This window comes from Jaculus jaculus, chromosome 8 (genome assembly GCF_020740685.1).
Source record: "Jaculus jaculus isolate mJacJac1 chromosome 8, mJacJac1.mat.Y.cur, whole genome shotgun sequence".
NCBI classification, from domain to species: Eukaryota; Metazoa; Chordata; class Mammalia; order Rodentia; family Dipodidae; genus Jaculus; species Jaculus jaculus.
This window is the reverse complement of record NC_059109.1, coordinates 1,480,535-1,488,002: the sequence shown is the minus strand read 5'-3', so window position 1 is coordinate 1,488,002 and position 7,468 is coordinate 1,480,535.

Here is a 7,468-nt window from a genome sequence, read left to right as displayed (position 1 = left end):
CAGAGGAGTAACTAGACAAAGGAAGGTGGAGAAAGAGACTCTAGTTTCTTAGAGAGAAGTAGGGTTCTAATGATGAAGGAAGCAGAGGAAAAAAATCTTTGTCAGTCAGAGTCAGTGCAGATCAGGGCAAGCCAGGAACCCAGCTCCTTCCTCCCCTCACCCAGAAAGAACTGCTAGACCCAAAGGCAAAGCAGGAGCTGAGCTACAGTCCCTACTTCCAGAGAGTCTGCTCCCTCCTGAAGCACAACTGCCCAAAGGAGCCCCTCTAAAGACCAAAATGCCTACATCTTCAAGGGAAGAATCTTTCCATGCCCACCCTCAAAAATAAGAACAATTCAATGGGACATGAGACATAGAGAATGAGAGGGGCAAGGTGATGGATATTATTTTATACCAAATAGCTTTACATAAGGAGACAGAGAAACATTTGAATGAATTTTTAACCGATTTATTAATTAGATTGTGACCCTGTTGTAGTAAAACACTCGTTTCTTTATACATCACCTCACTGTTCTCCATAAATAGAATTCATTTGGCTTGACAATTATTCTATGATATTCTTCATGAAGTACTGAGCTTAATATAGTAAATTGAAAATTGGTAAAACAGGGCTGGAGAGATGGCTTAGCAGTAAAGGCATTTGCCTGCAAAGCCAAAGGATCCCAGTTTGATTCCCCAGGACCTAGATGCACAAGGGGGCACATGCATCTGGAATTCATTTGCAGTGACTGAAGGCTCTGGTGCACCCATTCTCTCTCTCTTCCTCTCTCTACCTCTTTCTCTCTCTGCTGCTCCCTTCCTCCCTCCCTCCCCACTCTCTCTCTTTCTCTTGTAAATAATTTTTACAAAAGAAAATTAGGGCTGGAGAGATGACTTAGCCTTTAAGCACTTGCCTGTGAAGCCTAAGGACCCAGGTTCGAAGCTCAATTCTCCAGGACCCACCTTAGCCAGATGCACAAGGGGACGCACACATCTGGAGTTCGTTTGCAGTGGCTGGAGGCCCTGGCACACCCATTCTCTCACTCTTTCTTTTTCTATCTGCCTCTTTCTCTCTCTGTTACTCTCAAATAAATAAATAAAAATAAAAGTTATTTTTTAAAAAAATGGGCTGGAGAGATGGCTTAGTGGCTAAGGTGCTTGCCTGTGAAGCCTAAGGACCCAGGTTCAATTCTCCAGTCCCAATAAGCCAGATGAAGAATGTGGCACATGCATCTGGAGTTTGTTTGCAGTGGCTAGAGGCCCTGGTGCATTCACTCTCATTCTCTCTCTCTCTCTCTGTCTCTAATAAATAAATTTAAAAAAATACTTCAAGAAAAAAAAGAAAATCGGTAGAACACAAATTCCAACCCAAGATGTACTGTATAATCCTGTAGAAAATGAAGTAGTGTTTTATTGGAAGACATAAAGAAATGATTGAATTTCAAGCTATGAATTTTGTCTCTATCTTAAATTTTCATCTTATCTTCTCCATAACATAAATAATCCTGCCTAATCAGCTCTTATAGAAACAAAGAATGGTAGACTTGACAAATGTTCATCTCATCCATCCCATCCAAATCTTTGTCTACTCAATCCCATTCTCATAGCTTTTAGAAATCAGCAAGGATGTGATTGGTAAGAAGCAAAATGAAATAAGCTCTTGCTGCTGTCATCACCCATCCCCATGGCCACCCTCCAATGCAATGCCTTGCCAAGAAGAGCAAATTGCGCTTTCTGATGTTGTAATCAGCCATGATCTTCCCACCTTCCAGTCTCTTTCCATTGTAAGTCACAATTTGGTCTTGGGGGTCCCAGAAGTCACTCTCTCAATCATCTCCTTTAACCTGAGCCCCTGAGCTGGCACATGTCTTTAATCCCAGCACTTGGGAAGCAGAGGTAGGAGGATCACAATGAGTTCGAGGCCACCCTGAGACTACACAGTGAATTCCAGGTCAGCCTGGGCTAGAGTGAGACCCTACCTTGGTGGTGGTGGGGGGGGGGGGGACAGGAGTGCTGGGCATGGTGGCTCATGCTTTTAATCTCCCACCACTTGGGAGCCCAAGGTAGGAGGATCATCACTGTGAGTTCAAGGTCACCCTGAGACAAGAGTGAATTCCAGGTCAGCTTGGGCTAGAGTAAGGCCCTACTTTGAAAAATCAAGAAAAAAAAAAAAAAACCCAGGTGTGGTAGTGCACACTTATAATCCCAGCACTCAGGAGGCAAGGAAAGAGAGAACTTCAAGGGGCCTGGAGAGATGGCTTAGTGATTAAGGCATTTACCTGCAAAGCCAAAGGACCTGGTTCAACCCCCCAGGACCTATGTAAGCCAGATGCACAAGGTGGTGCATGCATCTGGAGTTCGTTTGCAGTGGCTGGAGGCCCTGGCTTGCCCATTCTCTCTCTCTATATATATATACCTGTCTCTCTCTGTGTCTGTCACTCTCAAATAAACAAACAAAAGTCAACAAAAAAACTTATTTTAAAAAAAGAGATGAAGGTTAATTTTTTCATGCTGACCATAAGGGTGATGAGTTCTTGTGGGAGAGGTTAAATAATGCAGTCGATGGGTCTCTCTTCAGGGCAGGTTGACAAGGAGGCAGTTTCATGGTGGGTAGAGGTGGCAGAGTGGTGAGATCAACAGCACCAGTTTAGCATGTTACAACTTGGTCCTGAGTGAAGCAGAGACTTCTCTCATTCCACCCCTGTACTACTCTGGCTTCAGGGCAGTCACTAGCAGACACCTGTGATGGGCCCTGTGCACCTCGTGAGAAGGCAGAAGGGAGAATAAAGGAGCTCGTTACTCTTGTCAACAGCTATGATATGAAAACGCCAGGTGTAAAGGGAGGATGAGCATTCAGAGGTGAGAGATAGAGGGCTTGGGCCAAGAGGAGGCAAAGGGGCATTTTGGGATCAGGGAAGAGTAGGAACACGAGAGTTTAAGTTTGAAAGTGCCCATTGGGGTGGCAGTGTACTTATCCCTGGATGAGAAGGGGTACGGGCTAAGGAAGGAGAGGGCCTGAGCAATAGCTCTGATTTTGGCTAAGGCATGTAGAAGGACATGAGGTCAGGGTAGGTGAAGTTAATCAGAGACAGGCAGAGGCAGAAGACTTGAGTTAATGTTAGAGTCTAATATTGTAAGTCAGCATCAGACAGAGGAGCCTATTAGTCTGAATTATTGTTTATATTGTAGTTATATTTTTCTTACTGGGTGATTAAGACCATATAAGCTGCCAGAATTAACTGTATACTTTGGAGGCCAAGAATGGGTTTGTAGGAGAGACCTTCAGGGACCTGTGAAGAGTTCTGTGACCCTCAGCATTATCATCTGCTAGGATAAGTCAAGGCTGTGCTGACCAAGTGGCCCTCCCTCTTTTGGAAAGCCTGGAGGACTGATTTTCCTCCAATGTGACTCTCCTGTTGCAGATACACTGACTTGGAATTCATTTCTGGGTCTCCACATCCTCTCTGATCAAGAAGACAGGTAACTTACCAGGGGCTAGAAGTTCAAGTGTCCCATCATCTCCTGTGGTCTTTTGACCTGGGAGCAGGAACCAAAACATTGGTTATCCTTTTAACTCCAACTTTTCCAATTCATTTTGGTTTCTACATATGGTTATTAATCACTCAGAGAGACTGTACATATCTGATTAGTGAAGGACTCAGGAACCAGATGGACGCCATGACAGGTTTCAGAGTCCTCAGTAGGCCTAAGTTTCTGTTTCCTGGCAAGATCTAAGTTTCTTTTAATTTTCTGGTAAGGGTGGGTTTAGCACTGGAAACTGATTATGCCATACATTCCTGTAGTCATAGATAAGTTCAATTCCCCTAGCTCCAGCCCGCCAACTTTGCCGGCCAAAATCCTAAGCCAACCAGAAGAGTAGACTGTTTAAATCAGCCAATCATGTACCCATCCCCTTCTTCTATGTTCAAATCCCTATAAAAACCCTGCCCTCCCATTACTCGAGGCTCTTGTATGGATCCACTGCGTTGGTGAAGTCAAGAGACCAAGCTTAAGCCCAAAATAAAGCTCCTTGACCTTGCATACGTGTTTGGATCTCCTTGGTGGTCACTGGGGGTGCCGAGAACTGGGCATAACAATTAGCAAAACAGATTAGTTAAAAGGGTGCAGAACATATCTGGTTAGCAAAGCAGATCTGGTTAGAGAATGACACAATAGTTTAAAGTTGTTCTGATTAATATTTAAGTGTAGTTGTTAGGTGACAGTATAAGCTATATCTGAGCCATAGAAAGCACACACATTCTATCTTTTAAGTATCTCTCAGTTATAAGTATAGGTAGAACATTTTAGTAGCCCTGAAAACAATACTTTATCAATAACTTTAAGGCAATTGATTTAATCTAGAAATTGTGTGCCAGGAAAAAGACAAGACAGTATAAAAACTTGGAATCTGTGTTTGAAAACATCTTTGGCTAGTCTGTATATCAATGCAAGTACCAATTACCTCCCAAACTGGAAGTAGAACAGCAATTTAAGATTATGTTTCTAGGGCAGGAAACATGTTTTAAGTACTGATGCCTCTATAAGCAATGAACTTATACCAGAAATGAAACAATTAATTAAGTGAAACCTTGACTGAGACTGATTATATATAGCTCAAGAATAAAATAAAACTTGGTCATTGTTGAGTTAAGCAAGCCTGATTTTAACATGCATTAGAGACAATATGACAGACACAAAGCAATTTCTTAAATAAATATCTTGTTACCACCGAACAACTTTAAGGCTTAACTAAAGAAATATTTATGGCTGTTCTATGAATCTTAGGCAAACTATGTTAATATTGTTTGTATATAGTGGATTTTTCTAAGATACAGGGAGCTTTTTTAGTTTTTCTAAGAACAAAATCACAAAAAGTCACTTACACATTTGATCTTGGCCAAAAGGCTGAGAAATGAAGTCACTTTTTATAAGACTTATATAATAACCTCAATGATAACCATCTAGCAAAACCAGCATTTTAAGAACTATCTTAAAATTACAGTTTTAAACAGGCATGGTGATACATGCTTATTGATAGCTAAACATCATGGACTTCGTATAAACCAAATTACAATATTCTGATATCTGAAAAAGTCTGATATTAACAAGAAGCAGAGTTTACATATTTAAGGCACACGAGGCTATAGAGAGTGAACTATGAACAAAAGATCTGCTGACAGAATTTAAAATAAACAAGAAATCTCTATTATGTAGTAACATTTTGGCTTAAATATGAACACATGAAAAATTATATAACTTTTAAAGGTTATCAGAATTGAGACACACACACACATACATATATTTGAGAAGATTTAGCGCTCTTAAAAGCTAAATAAGATGTCCATCTAATCTATGTCAGCTTTTGAAATTAATTTAGCTATATTTAACATACCCAGTAGAAGAATTGGATTAAACTGCCATGATCTGATTAAAAAAAAAAAAAAAAAAAAGGAGACAAGTCTCATGGAAAAGAGGGAATGGAATAGGCATGCCAGAGCCACTTGTTATTGCAAACAATTCCCAAATGTATGCTTCACTATGTGCATATGGCTTTGTAAATAAGCACCTTTAACTGCTGAGCCAAAATGAAATATTTTTAATCTCTCAACATACATAAAATTTTATGATACAATCTTTAACTATTTGAACCTTAACCAACTCTATAATTCTGTCTGTGATAATTTGGTAAACTCATTCAGTAATGATGTAAGCTAAAATTAAAGTATTAAGACTGATTGTTGGAAGAATTGAGGAATTACATCTTAAGACACAACAAAACTTTGTTTAGAATTTCCTTTTACTGTTCACCATGAAGTAAATAGTTTTCAAGTGTGTGGAAGATAAATACTGTTTAATGTTTTAAATGTAGTCTATTTACTTTATAAAATGGAGGGGGGAAGTAAACAGTTCCTCTGTGAGTTTTTTTTTTTTTTTTTGTTTTGAGGCACAGTTTTCGATATAATAACCTTAGGAGAGAATACTAATGAGTCCATTTTAACCTTAAGACTTGGTTAAAGGGTTGACAAATAGAGGAACCTAGTTACCTTGGTTGGGTACTCTAAATTCAGTCTTTTATAACCATTATTATGACCAGATTAACATCGATGAGTTAAAGTTAAGCTTACAACCTGAATACCATAGCAACCTGCTACCAGCCAGGGCCATGCTCTGTTAATGTGATGTAAGCCCCAGGCTAAGTCATGTCATATCTGTAATCTGATTAAGTACTTTGTCTTTAACCTGTTTAAGCTTATTCATATCTTCATCTAAATACTCATAACTTCATCTACATACTTTTACTTTACAATCCATGGAACCACTCTGTAACAATTTTTTTCATCAAACATTTAACATCCAACATATAAAGTTTTCTCTGTGGGGGGGGCGGAAGGGAAGGTATTGCCATGGGATATTTTTTATAATCATGGAAAATGTTAATAAAAATTGTGAAAAGAAAAAAATAAAAATAAATGTTTTCTCTCCAGTTTATCTTTTCAGTCAGTTCATCTCATAATTACCCACAAAAACTTTTATTGTTCTTACCATAACATTTTATTTTTCCTCAAAAGGCCTCCTGAAATAACTTTTTTAAAGAAAGAGTAGATCAGATTTGACTTATGCTATTTACCCAGAATAAATATATAGATTTGGGAACTTTGTTTCTTATGACTTTCCTGAAACACTTTTTAAAAAATATGAAAGCAGATTTAAACATTATTAGAAACTTTAGAAAATGTTTTACAAACTGTCTTGGGTACTTCAAACTTTAAGCATAACTTTTGAGGCTGTTGTTTGTCAGTAGCTCCAGAGAAGCATAGAAAGATAAAGTGAGCGTAAAACAGTTACATATTTCTTATAAGAAGTCCCATCTGTTTATAGTGACGTGGCTGGCATTTTCCTATCATCGTGCTGGGCCAGGATCCTGAGATTCCCTGTGCTTGCAGGCCCCTGGCTCTGCAAGGCAAGGAAGCTTAAGAAAGAACCTTTTTTTTTTCCCCTTTTAAATTCCAGGGAGAGGTTTGGTCTTCCCTCAGGGGTACAAGGCAGCTTTTTGATCCTGCCATTTTACAAATCTTTTAAGAGTAGGAGAATCTTGCATTTTTTTCTATGATCTTAATTATTTTTAGCGTTCCTTCTGGGGGGCACTCAACAGTAAAAAATGGCTATGCCATCTAGTACAGTGGGCTTAGCAGAAAACAACCCCACGATGAAGTGGCACTGCTCAGAACAGAAGTCATTCTGCTGCCTTAGGGCGGTGAACAATGCACATACTCACGCACACATTCAAGTGCACTTTCCACATAGACTCTAGACAACCATCTCCCCTTCACACATTTGTTCATTCATCCATTCACTTATTCAGAAGTTATGCATTCCCATTTTAAATTTCTATTCTATTTACAACTCTGGAGACTAAAATCAAACCTTGTTACCTGGCAGGAGAGGCTGAGGGAGCTGGAGAAGCCCAAAGAGCTATGGGGGTGAAGAG